The 19,911-nt window shown below is 35.7% G+C and overlaps 1 protein-coding gene across 1 annotated transcript in view; it reads right to left on the minus strand.

The window, feature by feature from the left end:
• Positions 1–12,390, minus strand: part of LOC138308047 (kidney mitochondrial carrier protein 1-like) — a 108,352-nt gene extending 95,962 nt beyond the window's left edge. The window contains exon 1 of the mRNA XM_069248992.1: positions 12,308–12,390. The gene's annotated coding sequence lies outside the window, so the exon portion shown is untranslated. The remainder of the gene's footprint in view (positions 1–12,307) is intronic.
• Positions 12,391–19,911: the final 7,521 nt, after the last annotated feature.

A 19,911-nucleotide genomic window follows, 5' to 3' on the forward strand; every position in this document is an offset into this window, starting at 1 on the left:
TTAGAAATGAGCGATTTTGCAGGATCTGTAACTCTGTTGATGTTGAAGATGAATACCATTTTTTATTTATATGTCCAACTTTCCATGATATTCGTTCAAAACGAATTAAACTATATTATTGGAAAAAACCATCAGTGTTTAAAATGATACAATTACTAAGCTCAACTAATTTGAAAGATTTGTCTATGTTAAGTAAATACATTTACGAGGCTTATCAAATAAGGAGAAATTCATTGCCATGAAAAAATTTAAAAAACAAGAGATCCCAGAGGGATCTTGGTGCCCACCAAAGAATGATCTATGTCTGACAATGGAAAGATGGATCTTTTCTATACTTTTTAAACTTTTTCAAACATATACTACACATAAAATTTGAGACAGATCGCTTCAGTACTTTCTGAGAAATAGCAGTAACAAACTTCAACTATCAAAATCCAAGATGGTTCCTTGGCAGTCATCTTGTTGATGATCAGTCCCAAATTGCAATATGCACATCTAGAGCCCTAGGGGAACCTACATGTGAAATTTGAGAATGATCCATTCAATACTTTCTGAGAAATAGCGATAACAAACTTTAAATATCAAAATCCAAGATGGCTGCCTGGTGGCCATCTTGTTGACTGATCAGTCCCAAAAGGCAATATGCACAGCCAGGTTCCTAGGGGAATTTGAACCTACATATGAAATTTGACGCAGATCCCTTTAGTACTTTCTGAGAAATAGCGATAACAAACTTTAGCTGTCAAAATCAATGATGGCCGCCTGGTGGCCATCTTGTTGACCTATCTGTCCCAAAATGCAATATGCACAACTAGGTCCCTAGGAGAACCTACAAATGAAATTTGAGACAGATCCCTTCAGTACTTTCTGAGAAATAGCGATACCAAACTTTAAATATCAAAATCCAAGATGGCTGCATGGCGGCCATCTTGTTCACCGATCGGTCCGAAAACGCAATATGCACAACAAGGGCCCTAGGGGAACATACATATGAAATTTGAGAAAGATCCCTTCAGCATTTTCTGAGAAATAGCGATAACAAACTTTAACTATCAAAATCCAAGATAGCCGCCTGGCGGCCATCTTGTTGACCGATCGATCCCAAAATGCAATATGCATAACTAGGTCTCTAGGGGAACCTACATATGAAATTTGAGACAGATCCCTTCAGTACTTTCTGAGAAATAGCGATAACAAACTTTAAATATCAAAATCCAAGATGGCTGCCTGGTGGCCATCTTGTTGACTGATCAGTCCCAAAAGGCAATATGCACAGCCAGGTTCCTAGGGGAATTTGAACCTACATATGAAATTTGACGCAGATCCCTTTAGTACTTTCTGAGAAATAGCGATAACAAACTTTAGCTGTCAAAATCAATGATGGCCGCCTGGTGGCCATCTTGTTGACCTATCTGTCCCAAAATGCAATATGCACAACTAGGTCCCTAGGAGAACCTACAAATGAAATTTGAGACAGATCCCTTCAGTACTTTCTGAGAAATAGCGATACCAAACTTTAAATATCAAAATCCAAGATGGCTGCATGGTGGCCATCTTGTTCACCGATCGGTCCGAAAACGCAATATGCACAACAAGGGCCCTAGGGGAACATACATATGAAATTTGAGAAAGATCCCTTCAGCATTTTCTGAGAAATAGCGATAACAAACTTTAACTATCAAAATCCAAGATAGCCGCCTGGCGGCCATCTTGTTGACCGATCGATCCCAAAATGCAATATGCATAACTAGGTCTCTAGGGGAACCTACATATGAAATTTGAGACAGATCCCTTCAGTACTTTCTGAGAAATAGCGATAACAAACTTTAACTATCAAAATCCAAGATGGCCGCCTGACAGCCATCTTGTTGACATATCAGTCCCAAAACGCAATAAGCATAACTAGGTCCCTAGGAGAACCTACATATGAAATTTGAGATAGATCCCTTCAGTACTTTCTGAGAAATAGCGATAACAAACTTTAACTATCAAAATCAAAGATGGCTGCCTGGCGGCCATCTTGTTGACTGATCCGTCCCAAAATGCAATATGCACAACTAGGGCCCTAGGGGAACCTTCATATGAATTTTGAGACAGATCCCTTCAGTACTTTCTGAGAAATAGCGATAGCAAGAATTGTTAACGGACGGACGGACAGACGGAGGGACAGACCACGGACAAAAAGCGATTTGAATAGCCCACCATCTGATGATGGTGGGCTAAAAAAAAACTGTCCATATTATATTATACATGTGTACATGTAACCTGTCCTCTCTACACTGCTTTAATGCAGTGCTTGCTCTGTAAAAATGTTGTATTTTGTACTGATGGGCTGTAAAGCCTAAAGTAATAAAAGAATTGAATTGAATTGACTACAATCTTTGAACTCAGGATGAGATATCCTTGTCCAATTAACATGCACCCATGTAAGACTGTATAAAATTATTTTATCAATTTGATCACTTGTTTGTGCAATAAAGGTTGTTAGTACGGTGTGTTCTCCATTTGCCCACTCTTTAGAGAACAAAGACAAGAGGCCCATGGGCCTTAACGGTCATCTGACTCATGGCACAAAACAACAAAGTCACAGTATAAAGTATTGGTTAACGATTAATATAAACAATACAAGGAACTCCTTAGTTGAATATGTAAGTTTCTGAAAAAGGTAAATGTCATTTGTTGGACAAACTTGATAGCCTTTCATCCAAATATGGTTGAAACCCATTCAAGGATTAATATAAGGAGGAGTCAGATTTTAAAGCCAAATTTCAGCAAAGCTCCCATTTTGGACCGCAGTCATACTATCCCCATGGGTCTTACCTCGGTCCTTTATAAAATATGATTGTCATTACCTAAAGTTCCCCCTTCTGAATCAATTAAAACCACTATAGACCAATTTTCATTAAGATCAGAGACTGAAACCTTAAAACAGGAAGTGGGCCAGCGGCCATCTTGGAATACCAAAATCTTTAAGAAATTTTTTGCATGTTGTTTGGCATCAATTAAAACCCCTATAGACCAATTTTCATTGAGATCGGAGACTGAAACCTTAAAACAGGAAGTGGGCCAGCGGCCATCTTGGAATACCAAAATCTTTACGAAAATGTTTGCATGTTGTTCGGCATCAATTAAAACCCCTATAGACCAATTTTCATTGAGATCGGAGACTGAAACCTTAAAACAGGAAGTGGGACAGCAACCATCTTGGAATACCAAAATCTTTACGAAAATGTTTGCATGTTGTTCGGCATCAATTAAAACCCCTATAGACCAATTTTCATTGAGATCGGAGACTGAAACCTTAAAACAGGAAGTGGGCCAGCGGCCATCTTGGAATACCAAAATCTTTACGAAAATGTTTGCATGTTATTCGGCATCAATTAAAACCCCTATAGACCAATTTTCATTGAGATCGGAGACTGAAACCTTAAAACAGGAAGTGAGCCAGCTAAAATTAAGAAAATTTGCCCTTTTGGGGCCCCACCCCTCAGTTCCTAGGGTTCATACCAGACTCATTTATATAAAATATAATTGTGTTTCCCCAATGATGCTTCACACCAAATATGGATAAAATTCATCCAAGGATGGAGGAGGAGTAGGATTTTAAAGCTAAAATCAAGAAAATTTCCCCATTTGGGGCCCCACCTCTCAGCCCCTAGGGGTCGGACCAGGCTCATTTATATCAAATATGATTGTCCGTCCCCAATGATGTTTCACACCAAATATGGATGAAATCCATCCAAGGATGAAGGAGGAGTAGGATTTTAAAGCTAAAATTAAGAAAATTTGCCCATTTGGGGCCCCACCCCTCAGCCCCTAGGGGTTGGACCACGCTCATTTACATCAAATATGATTATCCTTCCCCAATAATGTTTTACACTAAATATAGATGAAATCCATCCAAATAAGGAGGAGTAGGATTTTAAAGCTAAAATTAAGAAAATTTGCCCTTTGGGGGCCCCACCCCTCAGCCCCTAGGGGTTGGACCACGCTCATTTATATAAAATATGATTGTCCGTCCCAAATAATGTTTCACACCAAATATGGATGAAATCCATCCAAGGATGAAGGAGGAGTAGGTTTTTAAAGCTAAAATTAAGAAAATTTGCCCTTTTGGGGCCCCACCATTCAGCCCCTAGGGGTCGGACCAAGCTCATTTATATAAAATATGATTGTCCTTCATCAATAATGTTTCACACCAAATATGGATGAAATCCATCCAAGGATAAAGGAGGAGTAGGATTTTAAAGCTAAAATAAGAAAATTCGCCCTTTTGGGGCCCCGCCCCTCTGACCCTAGGGGTCGGACCAGGCTCATTTATATAAAATATGATTGTCCTTTCCTAATGAAGTTTCACACCAAATATGGATGAAATCCATCCAAGGATGAAGGAGGAGTAGGATTTTAAAGCTAAAATTAAGAAAATTTGCCCTTTTGAGGCCCTGCCCCTCTGACCCTAGGGGTCGGACCAAGCTCATTTATATAAAATATGATTGTCCTTCCCCAATGAAGTTTCACACCAAATATGGATGAAATCCATCCAAGGATGAAGGAGGAGTAGGATTTTAAAGCTTAAAATAAGAAAATTTGCCCTTTTGGTGCCCCACCCCTCAGCCCCTAGGGGTCGGACCAGGCTCATTTATATAAAATATGATTGTCCTTCCCTAATGATGCTTCAAACCAAATATGGATGAAATCCATCAAAGGATGAAGGAGGAGTAGGCTTTTGTATAAATAGTCTTACGCACGACGCACGGCGCACGGCGGACGGCGCACGGCGCACGACGACGGACGAAACACGATGACAATAGGTCATCCTGACCTTCGGTCAGATGACCTAAAAAGTGTTGGTATAGGAGAACAATTGAAAACCAATTACTGTCAGTTCCATATTAATTTTTACCTGTGCTTACCTGTGTTCGGTTACCTGAGCTACTATAGTTAGTCAAAAGTGGGGAAATAGAGAGATACCAATATACATGCATGTATACAGTACAGTGCTATATAATACTTTGTATATTTTTACAGACAAATATAAATAATATCTTATATGTTACATCTTTATAAATTTCACCATTCAGAAAAACATTTTTTTAACTAACTGTTGCAATTTCAAAAATTAGTTAAAAGCAAATATGTGATACATGTATTTAGTAATACACATATTCCACTATCATTATTATAAAGACTTTGTCAAGACAATAATGCTTGTAATATATATATACATGTTGGCATGTGCACTTATGTAGCTACAGATCGATATAGAGAATATATTATAAGATACTGTTTAACTCTATAGGATGATACATGTAACAATATAAATGTGTTTATACATGACCGTCGTGAGGGCGAGCTTGTTGAACCAAATACATGCAAAAACAAAGCAGAGACTTGTTCTGATTGAAATTGATTGAAATTGGCTGTTTATTAAATATAAACGCCGGACTTGAAGATATTTACTTTTCAAGTTAATATAAAAACAAATTGACCCCACAAGACATCATTTGGTTCAAGGTGGGGATAAAAAACGCCCCATTTTATAGACACATTCACATAATACAAGACACATTAACATAATACTTAACATGGTAAAAAATACAAAAACAAAAAAAAAAATTAAAAATATAGAATCTCAATAACCAAATTGGAAGGAGGAGGGGGTGGAGGCGGCTTTCAATTCAATTTGCTAAAAACGTAACAAATCAAAAAACTGACTGACCTTGAAAAACGTCCTTCTTCTCTTTGTTTCTCTGTCGCAGCTCTGATGCGCATGCGTAATGACTATTATAAATGATAAAATCTCCTACCCATCTCCCCCTTCTGTATCACCGAAAAAACCGCGAAATTTAAAATGACTTTTACACTTAAAGCTTACTTTACGATTACGTTTAACGACAACTCCTAGCATGTATAAAGTACATTAAAATGTTATTTTAATTATCATTTATACATGACAATCGTGAGGGCGAGCTTGTTGAACCAAATACATGCAAAAACAAAGCAGAGACTTGTTCTGATTGAAATTGGCTGTTTATTAAATATAAACGCCGGACTTGAAGATATTTACTTTTCAAGTTAATATAAAAACAAATTGACCCCACAAGACATCATTTGGTTCTAGGTGGGGATAAAAAACGCCACAATGTTGTTCTGCAACAAGTCCATGATGCGATCGAAAATATATCTCTAGCCAATCGCCCAGAAAGATCCTTGCATAAAGGTGAATCAAGGTCATTGCCACCTATCTGTAACACTACTACAGCGGGTCGATGTCGCGCGAGAGCTCGAGACCTATCAGACTGGAGAAGGTGACCTACTTTACCGCTACCCCGACCACAACAATGAATCGCCATTAATGACTCATCAAAACCAAGGTTATACCACGACCCTGACATCTGACCTTCTAAACGTCTCACGAAACTATGACCCATAATAAGCACCGATATCCTCTCCATATTTTCTTTCAATTCAATTTGTTAAAAACGTAACAAATCAAAAAACTGACTGACCTTGAAAAACGTCCTTCTTCTCTTTGTTTCTCTGTCGCAGCTCTTATGCGCATGCGTAATGACTATTATAAATCTCCTACCCATTTCCCCCTTCTGTATCACCGAAAAAAACGCGAAATTTAAAATGACTTTTACACTTAAAGCTTACTTTACGATTACGTTTAACAACAACTCCTAGCATGTATAAAGTACATTAAAATGTTATTTTAATTATCATATGTACATGTAGATACAAATGTATATTGTACTTGTATCTAATTAAATTAATTTTTGGAAAAATCCAGATGGTCGCTGAAATATCACACCTGATATAATTACTAAATATAATAAATTAAATATACTTTTTAGTCAATATGTAATATTTGGATTCATTGAGATATCTTTTGTTTTAAACGTTACACTGTAATAGCGAAAACCCGAAAAACTTGCATTTGCATTTGAATTTGCATGATTTGACAAGTAATTTTGTTTTATACATGTGTAATGCGCATCCCTCTTATCACACCATAAAAACCTAAGTATTTCTAGAGAATATAGACTTCTGCAGATAGAAAATTGTTTAAGAGAATGTGAATGTTATTGAGATAATTGTTTAGCTAGTGAAAGTTCGAACACCGATTTTTTATGATAGATCATATTTCTGATTTCGGACTGAAGAAGGCCCTATAGTGGCTGAATATATATTCCATAGAAATGATTTTGATTTTACTTTGAATTTATTTTGGCCTTTTATTTCGGATTATTAATATACTAGCTTTATACCGTTTTTCCTCATCATATTTCGGATAGTTCGAAAATGTCAAATTATGAACGTAAAAGTACTTTGTCGCCAAATTGGCTCAACCGCATTCCTAAAAATGATGATATATTGCAGTATAAATATTTCAGTAGAATTTTCACAAAGGTGATTTCTAATCAGAAGAGGCCTAAACATAAACTGTATGATTACATAATTATTACCATATTTTTTTTTGTAAATATGTTGAATGTGGATTTTCTGATAAATGCCACTAATTTTACATGTGGATGTACCTCAATACATGTAGCTGACATCCAAAAACGTCTATTTTGATTGAACTACAACTATAGCAAGTATGGTTATCATTTATGTATTTATATCACGTACATGTATTTCAATGTAATTGTATGTACATATATATATATGTTTGTCAAAAAGATCGAGAGAAAGGAATTTTGAAGTTAGGACCAAATATTAATTTTTTCGTTTGATGTGTTAATTATTTATTTATATATTATATATTATTATTATTATATATATATATTTTTTATAAGTATACAAAAAACAAGAACATAACTGACATCATAAAAAGGGTAAAAAATTAAAAGATTTTTCCATGTGATATTATTTCCATACATGTTATACATAAATGATACCCTTATGGAATAAGTACAGTATGTATCACAGGTGAAATTCACAGGCAAAACACTATGGTGTGCTGAACGTTGCAAAATTCAATAAGTAAAACATTTGTGCGAAAAAAAATGTGTTTATGATATGTCGTTATATGTGTTCATCATTTTTAATTTGTGTGTGAAAAAATGGTTTGTGTGTAAAAATATCTATTTGTGTGTGATTTTGTTTTATATTTGTGTGAAAAAATTTCTTTGTGTGTGTGAAAATATATTTGTTTGTAATTCTTTTTTATTTGTGTGTGAAAAAATGGTTTGTGTGTAAAAATATATATTTGTGTGTGATTTTGTTTTATGTTTGTGTGTGAAAATCACATATAAATGTATATTTTTACACACACACAAAGAAATTATTAAACAAGAAAATTATTTTTACATATAAATATTAAAAAAATTACACAAACATTCATTGTTTTTACACACAAATGAAACATATTGAACACATATAACGATATATTACAAAACATATCTTTTTCTTTACACATTTTATTTCACTTATTGAATTTTGCAACGTTCTGCACGCCATAAAAACACAGGTAAATCCAGAGTAGCTTCTCTGAAATAGACTATAATCCTTGTCACAACATTCTGCTAATTATCAGATTATAAAAAGTGGGCAAATGGAGATACAACCGTTAGTACTGTTGCTTCCTGGATCAAAACCAGAAGGTTATTTTTCTTCTAGCATAATCCATAGGTATTAATCTCTGATGCAGTATACCAACCAACACTCCATAGCTGTATGTACCACATACATATATAAATTGGCAAATTCCTCTATATGTACCACGTACATAAATTGGCAAATTCCTCTATATGTACCACATACATAAATTGACAACTTCCTCTATATGTACCACATACATAAATTGACAACTTCCTCTATATGTACCATGTACATAAATTGACAACTTCCTCTATATGTACCACGTACATAAATTGACAACTTCCTCTATATGTACCACGTACATAAATTAACAACTTCCTCTATATGTACCATGTACATAAATTGACACTTCCTACTTCCTCTATATGTACAACATACATATATTGACAACTTCCTCTATATGTACAACATACATAAATTGACAACTTCCTCTTTATGTACAACATACATAAATTGACAACTTCTTCTATATGTACCATGTACATAAATTGACAACTTCCTCTATATGTACCACGTACATAAATTGACAACTTCCTCTATATGTACAACATATATAAATTGGCAAATTCCTCTATATGTACCATGTACATAAATTGGCAAATTCCTCTATATGTACCATGTACATAAATTGACAACTTCCTCTATATGTACCATGTGCATAAATTGACAACTTCCTCTATATGTACCACATACATAAATAGACAACTTCCTCTATATGTACCATGTACATAAATTGACAACTTCCTCTATATGTACCATGTACATAAATTGACAAATTCCTCTATATGTACCACGTACATAAATTGACAACTTCCTCTATATGTACCACATACATAAATTGACAACTTCCTCTATATGTACCATGTACATAAATTGACAACTTCCTCTATATGTACCACATACATAAATTGACAACTTCCTCTATATGTACCATGTACATAAATTGACAAATTCCTCTATATGTACCATGTACATAAATTGACAACTTCCTCTATATGTACCACGTACATAAATTGACAAATTCCTCTATATGTACCACGTACATAAATTGACAAATTCCTCTATATGTACCACATACATAAATTGACAACTTCCTCTATATGTACCATGTACATAAATTGACAAATTCCTCTATATGTACCACATATATAAATTGACAACTTCCTCTATATGTACCACGTAAATTGACAACAACAAAAAAAATAAACAGACATAAACCAGATGTAATATCGCAAAAACATATAAATTGATGTGGAATAGATTTTTGAGGCTTGGTTTTCAAAAAATAGTCAAATATGACCCATCTTACCACTGGAAGAAATGGGGGTAGGGTTGTAATGTAATTAGTCCTGAGTGTTCGAACCTCTAGAATGTAATTACAATCTAGGTCGATAGTCATGAGTGAACTTCTAGAATGTAATTAGGTCTATAGTCATGAGTGAACCTCTAGAATGTAATAAGGTCTGTAGTCCTAAGTGAACCTATAGAATCTAATTAGGTCTATATTCATGAATGTTCGAACCTCTAGAATGTTGGGCTGGGTATTGGAAGGTCTAAAACGATACGATACATATTGAATATACACTGAAACAATGCACAATACGTATTGACAATATACATGTACTGGACCTCTTTTTTTCCAAATTCAGTTGACCACTGTGTTTTGAATATTGTGACAATAAAAGACAATTTTGATAAAATATTCTATAACCTGGAAAAAACCTACCAAACATTTGATTTGGTTCACCATCTGTGTTGATTAATTTCTGTCAATTCATATTCTTAGCTATGAAAAGGATTTCTAATCCATCTAATGGACACAGACTTTAAACACTTCTTTTTGATTGAAATGCTCTTACTTGAATGATGTTTTAGAATAAAAAAATTTTGGAATTTACCCTTTCTATAATGAAATTGAAAACGGAAGGTGAGTTGTTAAAACGATACAGCGATATATACAGCATGTTTGTATATCGATATTCAATACTTTTCAGAAAACTTTAACGCATCGGTATATCGATATATTGATCCAGCCCTACTAGAATGTAATAAGGTCAATAGTCCTCCTGAGTGAACCTCTAGAAATTAGAATGTAATTAGGTCTAGTCCTGAGTGATCCTCTAGAATATAATAGGTCTCTAGTCCTGAGTGTAATACATGTATATATTTACATTCTCAAATCTGAAGAATAAAAGATATGATAGATTGATTGTCTTTAAGTCCCATTATGTTTTTGATGGTATTTCTACAAACTAAACATTCATATTCCTTATTAATTTATTTTCATTACGTTTTGTTCAAATATTGACAGTTTTGAAAAAAATGATTATTCCTTTTTTTTTATATTAATAGAACTCATACATGTGCTTGTCTAAAAATATCCTATGTGTCTGTACAACCCAGATGTCAAAATCATCAGATAAATCTGACCGACAGATAACGGGCAAATTTGGAATATGCTCTGATTTATTCAATGTTTCACGATGTTCATCCTAATAACACAGGTTCTATTTTCACCATGAAAATTTATTACTTAATTGGAACAATGTACGGAGAGTATGGAATCTCTAACTTACCAAGTTAGAGTCTCTCAAACTGATTTTGATTTCTCCATCTTTGTTAGAAACCTGATTATCTATTATATTTTTCATCAAGTAATATCGCCATTAAGGATTTGCACTCCATCATTAGATAAAACTTGGTATTTTTTTACAACCAAAACTATTGCAAACACCAAGGACGTATATGAGAAGGATAAGTCACACTGGGTTTTGGGGAAGTCCAAGACAGGCGCTTTTGTGTTTGTGCACTGACCGTGACGTTGGGTGACGACTGATTTTCCTTTGATATCCGCCGGCGCAGCCTTTGATGTAGCTTGCGGGTGCGAGGGTTACCGTCTTACTTTCTGAAGCGGAGCCGTCATTTCATGAGCTGTCGATTTTTTTAATGAAAATTTAAGACATATCCTCAAAATATTCTGTCTTTAAAGCAAGTAATAAACGTCGTGAAATTTAATAAACTTTACATTGGTGTTTCGTTTGACTCGATAAGACAAGTATTTTTTGAGGAAAACAGTTTTTATTCCCGGTTCATAGGCATCTCGCGTGGTGTTTAGTAATGTAAAGAGACAGTCACGAATCCTTCTCACTTATAAATCCTTGCAAACACGTAATGGGACTTTAAACTGAGCTGTGAGTGACATCCGACTTTACTTTCCCATATATATATCTGTTGCCTTTCATCAATATGTTATAATGTGACTGAGTCACTTTACCGATCAAATCAACTAATGTCTATGATAGGGTAACTATACATGAACCTTCTGTTCTTGCATTGTCTCTGTACATTGACTGTCATTGTTACACTAAGATATCGTGTAATCAACTGATCAAAACATACAGGTGGCAATGAGCGATATTTGATACGAAAAGAAGGTCTCATACAAGAATACAACACAGTCCATGGTACCACTGTAGATACGACTCCGCAGATTACACCATAACACGTGTGACAGCAGCAGTGTAGCCGGTCCCGCGGTTTTAGCTACATCTTTTGCTACGTGATGTTTTTATCAATATCACCACTGTGATAAGTGGTTTAGCATGACCAATAACATATTTAGATACAATACAAGATGATCCTATTCATGAAAAAGATAGTATCCGGCTACAATAAAGCTGAAACATGGTCCTCTACTCACCTCGGACCGAAAACTTCAGGACAAGTAACTAGCTGACCTCCACATTGGGTCACAGGTAATTTCCGGAAGTGACCTTCATGCGCCCTCTGGAGGTCGATATGTATGACATAAATTAATTCACGCTGCTGATTTCGGTTGACTACTTCGCTACAGGTAACTACGACGTATTCGTTCGGTTGGAAAAACAATTTTCACCTAATATTTTTAGCACGTAGTAACTTTGTGCTCAAAACAGTTTTTAACGAACGTAGTCTATAGGTCACTTTGTGTACATACAACTTTAAGGTAAATCAGAGATTAAAATAGTAATTAGTAATTAAGTTATCTGTGTCTCTGGGTCAATCAAGGACATCACCAACGTACATTATATGCATGTACGTTTCTGTATTTAACACTATGTACAGCTGGTAGTAGACTAAAGGTTACACACGGTGAGAACTACGAGTGGACACGGAGTGCACGAGGTTTAGACTACAGGTAGACACGGAAAGCACATGATTTAGACTACAGGTAGACACGGAGTGCACTACGTGTGAACACGGTGTCCACTACATAACTTGTGGAACCCCCTGTTCCAGGAGATTAAAATGGTCATAGAACAATTGGAACAGTCAAACATAAAAGCCGATCAAATTAAACAGTGGACCGGTAAAAATTCATTGATCGCACAGGTGGTCAGCTGCATCAAATCTGGATGGCCACATAGAAATCCCGATGCGTCACTGAGACCGTTTTTCAGTGTTCGATCAGAGTTGAGTTTCGAGGATGGTTGTTTACTAAATACTACAAATTCTGGATGAATACACCCAAGTACAACAGAATGAAAAACTTTGCAAGATCATAATTATATATGTGTGGTGGCATAAGATTGATTCAGACATTGAAAAGGAGATACAAAATGTAGTTTGTGTCAGTTAAACAGAAAACCCCCAGCAGAGGCACCCTTGCACCTAGTCCGCTAAACCTGCCTATATTATTAGGCTTTTTTATTTTTTATTATTTTTTTTTTTGCCTAATATATAGTCAGCTCGCGGTACCTCTTAAAAATGTGAAATCGTAGGCCAGATTTGGCCTACGCTACGTCAGCGGCATATTTCTAATATATCGTCCATGCAATGCCGGGAAAACGTACACATACCTTTATATTGGGATCTTATGTACTCCTTTGCCCCCATGTTACATCCCATTTATGAAATTAAACAACTGTATACAATGAAATACTTCCGAGACCCTTCTATTTCACACATTTGTAATGGCCGCCGTATACACATTTAGTAGAGCAAACGGCAGCCAATCAACTTCGCTTCCGGTTTTATTTTTAAATATCCACGTGTAGTTGAAAGATAAACAAAATTCTACCGTGTATATGCTACATGTATATGCAACGTGAATGTCGTGTATGTCGACCATGATTTTACTTTAAAAACTCTAACTGGCTAGCATTTTGTTTATCTTTCAACTACACGTGGATATTTAAAAATAAAACCGGAAGCGAAGTTGATTGGCTGCCGTTTGCTCTACTAAATGTGTATACGGCGGCCATTACAAATGTGTGAAATAGAAGGGTCTTGGAAGTATTTCATTGTATACAGTTGTTTAATTTCATAAATGGGATGTAACATGGGGGCAAAGGAGTACATAAGATCCCAATATAAAGGTATGTGTACGTTTTCCCGGCATTGCATGGACGATATATTAGAAATATGCCGCTGACGTAGCGTAGGCCAAATCTGGCCTACGATTTCACATTTTTAAGAGGTACCGCGAGCTGACTATATATTAGGCAAAAAAAAAAATAAAAAATAAAAAAAGCCTAATAATATAGGCAGGTTTAGCGGACTACCTTGCACCGTAGGAATTTCCCAGTAGGCCTTAGTCGAGGATTCACATTGAATACGCAGGTCCATTCACGAAAAAAAAGTTTTTGGTCATAATTCATGCATACTCCAAATGCAACCGCAACCATCGAGAAACTTCGGTTTACATTCGCGACACATTGATTACCTGAAACAGTCGTCAGCGACAATGGCACTTGCTTTACCAGTCAGGAATTTCAGACATTTAAGTTCGAAAACGGTATTTGACTATTCTCTCATTAGGCCCAAAAAGTTCCTTCTTTCTCTCGTCCCAATGCGTTATAATATACCTGCAAATGTTCCTCCTTCCTGCACTGCAGTCTTCTTGATTTTCCCCCTTCTAGCACTGCTGCCGTGAACCTGTATGGGTTTGCTATGAATGCTGATCTTTTCTTGGTCTTATCTCGTCTTGCCTTTCGAATTCGTTCTGCTTTCCTCCGCTCCTTAAGTCGATCTCTTAGATGGTCCCTGAGTTGACTGAGCCCTTCTTTCTCTTCCTCAGAAGATCTTCTGTATCTTCTTGTTTAAGATCTTAGTTCACCTCGAATCTGCTGTATTTCTTTCTCTCTTCTGTTGGGAGTAACCACCGAGTCAGTCGCAGGCGGTATCTTGTTGGCACTTACTCCGATTCTCTCTTCTGTTGGGAGGAAGTCGCAGGCGGTATCTTGTTGGCACTTACTCCGACTCTTTGTACTCCGATGATATACGCTAGCCTTGACATTTTCCTCGCTTCCTCGCCATACAACCAGTCGATGATGTTTCTAGATCCTCATCTAGTGAGCTCCATTCCTTGCTGCCCATGGATGACCATTTCATCAGTCTGTCTTAGGGAGGTTATTGCTGTGTTGGCGTTGCTTCGTCCTCCACTGGATACGTTGTGTCATCAGGTCGCTCCCCTGGGGCTGTGAGGTTCTCGGTACTATGGTGTGCCTCCTGACCAAGATTCTCCCGCGACTAATCAGCTTCCGCTGTGCGATGCCTCTGAGTCAGCCTTCTTACACTTCACCATTGCTTGGTGGATTCGCAGTCTTTTTATATTCTTGGAAGTCTCCCCGCAATAGCATTTCACTTCCACTTCTTTCTCTCCTGTCAATGTCGTTTGGACAAGCTTGGTCGTTTCCGTTGTATCAGTTCTGGTGGGTCTTTCACCCTCCTTCCCTCTCGGAAGACCCTGAAGGTGTTTCTATGTATTCCTTATTGTAGCTCATTGTTCAACTTCGCTGGCCATGGGTATTTAGTTCGCTTCTCTTCCTACTACCCTCGGCATACTTCAAACAGGTGCTCCCGCACTGCGCCACCTGCTGGATCACTGCAGTGCATCATCAGTGTAATGAAATTTACGTCAAACTTCCCTATAAGTGTTAACCAACAAATAATGTTGTCGCCTTCCTAGCTTTTTGGGAAGTAAATTTGTATATTATTAATATTGTACCGGTGAGACTAAATAAGCAGGTAAGAAAGATAACTCGTATGAGCTCATTCCAGCTTAGGTAGATGATGCCCCATATACGACTTCGCAGGTACAGTGTATGGACTTGGAGTGGACGGCTGCTAGTACCACATAGGTCTGAGAATTAGTTACAATATGTGTAAAATTTGAATATATCTATATCCTGAGTTAAAATATAAGGGGGGGGGGGGAGGTAATTATACTTTTTTTTTGCAAAAAGCTTTTAATATTGCCAATAGACAAATTTTCACGAATATCTTCTGGTAATGCATTCCATAACTTGATTGAAGAACTTAAAATAAGAATCTTTATAAAACGGTGTTTTGTAGTTTAATAGCAGTTTGGCTTTAAATTACCCCAATTTCTATCGGTATTATACAAATGACCTTCTGATTTGGAATTAGACGTGATAGATAATCTGAAGTTTTCCTATGAAACATCTTGTGGAATTGCAAAATTTTATGATTTTCTCTCCTTTTAGATAATTTTCAAGTCTAAATCTTTATACAGTCTGTATAATAGACTTACACTTGATAATTTAGTAGCACCTGTTACTATTCTTGCTACCTCCAATTGTATATTTTCGAAACTTTGACATTTATAATTTGGTAGGTTGTCCCTAACAAAATCAGAATATTTTAGAATCGGTCTTATAAATGAAAAAAATACATGTAGATAGTTTGGAGAGTTCGTATCTAAAGTATATCAGTATATCTTGAAGCCTAGAGTTTTCCCCCATTACGTAACCCCAATATGAAAATGATGTCCCATTGTTGTTGTCTTTAAATTTCTTGTAGTAACGCGGCATTGTTGTTCTAAAAACAATTTTTTCTAAGTGCCACTGGGAAAGAAGACGAGTTATTGCAAAAATCCTAAATTGCAAATGCCCTTGTGCATCATAACATACAAGACAACCTTTTTGATTGAAGGAGGGGTAGTTTTTTTTATTATTTGTAAAATGTTTTGTTTTTGTTGATGTTGTTTTTAGACAGCGATAATGAACAAAAATGTGTTTTTAATGACATCATCAATTTTGTTAAAAGTGAACGTAAAATTCATGTAATTTTCTTATCTTCATCTATTCTTAAAACGGCAATTGATGATATAATTCAAAAGGCTGCGTCTATTCTATGACTTTAAAAAAATGATTACAAACTAATGAAATTAGCGGTATATTGATAGCAGTATAAGTACAGTATACTTATAATGGCTGATAAGTAAAATCAAAAGAGGAGATTGTAATAATTACGATAATGTTTCCTGGGTTGTATATCTTCATGTATGTGTTTATATATATTGTGTTTATATATCATTCAGTATCTCTAATCTGAGGTATAAAGGTTATTATAGATATGAAGAATCAATTTTTTAATGATACTTGATTGAACTGATGACCGAAATCACGGATGAAGCATGTACTATAGTAAACAAATTAGATTATCGCCTTTATCGTTTACATTTAAAAATAAAACAAAAAACACACAGGTACTGCGATACACAACGACATGCACACTGTATATATCTTATCTGGTCTTTGGAACTGTCACTACACAAATACACATAGATATTTCGGTACAAATATGTTTTAAGATGCTCCGCCGACAGGGAATAAACGATTCTCTGGCATTTACTCAGATATGTGTAAATGTATGTCTAATAAACACAAAAGCTGAATTATGTCAAACAGTATATTTTGCTTTTGGTGCATGCGCAATCAGTACTTTATTCCATATAGGACATAGTGCTATGGACCTTTTTCGGAATGCATTATATATATATATATATATATATTTATCAAGTAAAATAAGAAGCTCAAACTTTTCAATGACGGAAATGGTGTTAATTAAGTTAATAACTTTTGAAACTGAACAAATACTGATTCGTCTGTCGTTTTTGATAGATAAAATACCATTGGTCAGCGTTATAGTATCTTTAATGGTTTGATAACGTACGAACTGAGGTACAATTTCTGGACATTATTCAAACAATTATAATGTATTAAGTCATATATTCGATTTATAGAATTAAAGTTGATCGTTGGATGATTTTTTTTCTAAATAAAAAAATCACCGAAGAAAACAATTTCGTCTGATGATTCTTGCTCGAGCATTCATGTTCATTCTAATAAATACATGTATAACACACGTATGGTGGCTGATTTGTGCCATTTTCGCTTTTTCGCTTTTTCGCGTTGGAAAAAACGCGAAAAGCGAAAATCATATTTTTTACTTTTTCGCTTTTTCGCACTTTTTCCAACGCGAAAAAAGCGAAAAAGCGAAAAAATGCGCTTTTCGCAAAAGCAACGAAAAAAAGCGAAAAATGCAAAGCGAAAAAAAAAAAAAACGAAAAAGCGAAAAAGCGAAAATCCATTCCGTCGCTTTTTCGTGGTATTTTTTGGCTTTTTCGCTTTTTTTGTGTTAGAAAAAACGCGAAAAAGCGAAAAAGCAAACATCGGATTTTCGCTTTTTCGTGTTTTTTCTAACACAAAAAAGCGAAAAAAGCGAAAAAAAACGGAAAACGAAAAAGCGAAAAAGCGAAAATCCATTCCGTCGCTTTTTCGTGGATTTTTTGGGGCTTTTTCGCTTTTTCATGTTTGGAAAAACGCGAAAAAGCAAACATTGGATATTCGCTTTTTCGTTTTTTCGACTTCCGTCGTTGTGACATGTGCAGCACATTATATCATAAAGGAGGACGCCATTGTAAGGTAGCAGACCACAGAAGGACAACCTGGCTCGGTTATGGTGGCTGATTTGTGCCATTTTCGCTTTTTCGCTTTTTCGCTTTTTCGCGTTGGAAAAAACGCGAAAAAGCGAAAATCCTATATTATTATTTTTCGCTTTTTCGCACTTTTTCCAACGCGAAAAAGCGAAAAAAATGCAAAGCGAAAAAGCGAAAAAGCCAAAAAAACGAAAAACGAAAAAGCGAAAAAGCGAAAATCCATTCCGTCGCTTTTTCGTGGTATTTTTTGGCTTTTTCGCTTTTTTGTGTTAGAAAAAACGCGAAAAAGCGAAAAAGCAAACATCGGTTTTTCGCTTTTTCGCATTTTCCCAACGCGAAAAAGCGATAAAGCGAAAAAAAAAGAAAAACGAAAAAGCAAAAAAGCGAAAATCCATTCTGTCGCTTTTTCGTGGATTTTTTGCGGCTTTTTCGCTTTTTCGTGTTTGGAAAAACGCGAAAAAGCGAAAAAGCAAACATTGGATTTTCGCTTTTTCATTTTTTCGACTTCCGTCGTTGTGACATGCGCAGCACATTATATCATAAAGGAGGACACCATTATAAGGTAGCAGACCACAGAAAGACAACCTGGCTCGGTCCATATTATTATTAAAGGGACTAAATCATTACATTTCCATAGATTTATTAGGGTTTTTTACTTCCTACAAACGTTCTAACACCTGAATTAGAAAGTTTTCAAAATTACAACATGTTATTTGAAATATTGGCAATGTTTTATCAACGTTAAAATATCGCAAAACGCAACCCGAAACTGTATCCGTCGGGATTGGCTGTTTATAACGGAAATAGCCGCATGCATCTTTGACTGCGAAATCGGGATTACTGAAAATCTCATCCGGCTAATGGATATATACATGTATATATGTAGTTTATCGATTATAATAGCCTGATTCAGTGTGATAGCCGATAAATTTACAGCGTATCTACATTGGTAAGTAAAACAGCACAGTTCTATGAAGCTTTAGAGCATTTGATGGAAATATGACAAGAAGTGAGAGGTATTTTCACTCGTTAACTATATTCTACATGTATACAGGTGTACATGTACATTATTAAGCAAACATATACATAGGCTTACAATGTATATGTAAGGTAAATGTTTGCTTTTAATAAGAAATGTTTTAGATATATAGACATTATAACTAGGGATATGTAGGGAAGGTCCATTACACGGATAGACATTATAACTAGGATATATAGGAAGGTCCATTTGAACCGGATAGACAATATAACTAGGGATATGTAGGGAATGTCCATTACACGGATAGTCATTATAACTATAGGGAATATATAGGGAATATCCATTACACGGATAGACATTATAACTAGGGATATATAGGGAAGGTCCATTAGATGGATATAGACATTATAACTAGGGATATGAAGGGAATGTCCATTACACGGAAGCACATTATAACTAGGGATATGTAGGGAAGGTGTCCATTACACGGATAGACAATTATAACTAGGGATATATAGGGAAGGTCCATTACACGGATAGACATTATAACTAGGGATATGTAGGGAAGGTCCATTACACGGATAGACATTATAACTAGGGA

Source organism: Argopecten irradians, chromosome 14, assembly GCF_041381155.1.
Source record: "Argopecten irradians isolate NY chromosome 14, Ai_NY, whole genome shotgun sequence".
Taxonomy (NCBI): Eukaryota; Metazoa; Mollusca; class Bivalvia; order Pectinida; family Pectinidae; genus Argopecten; species Argopecten irradians.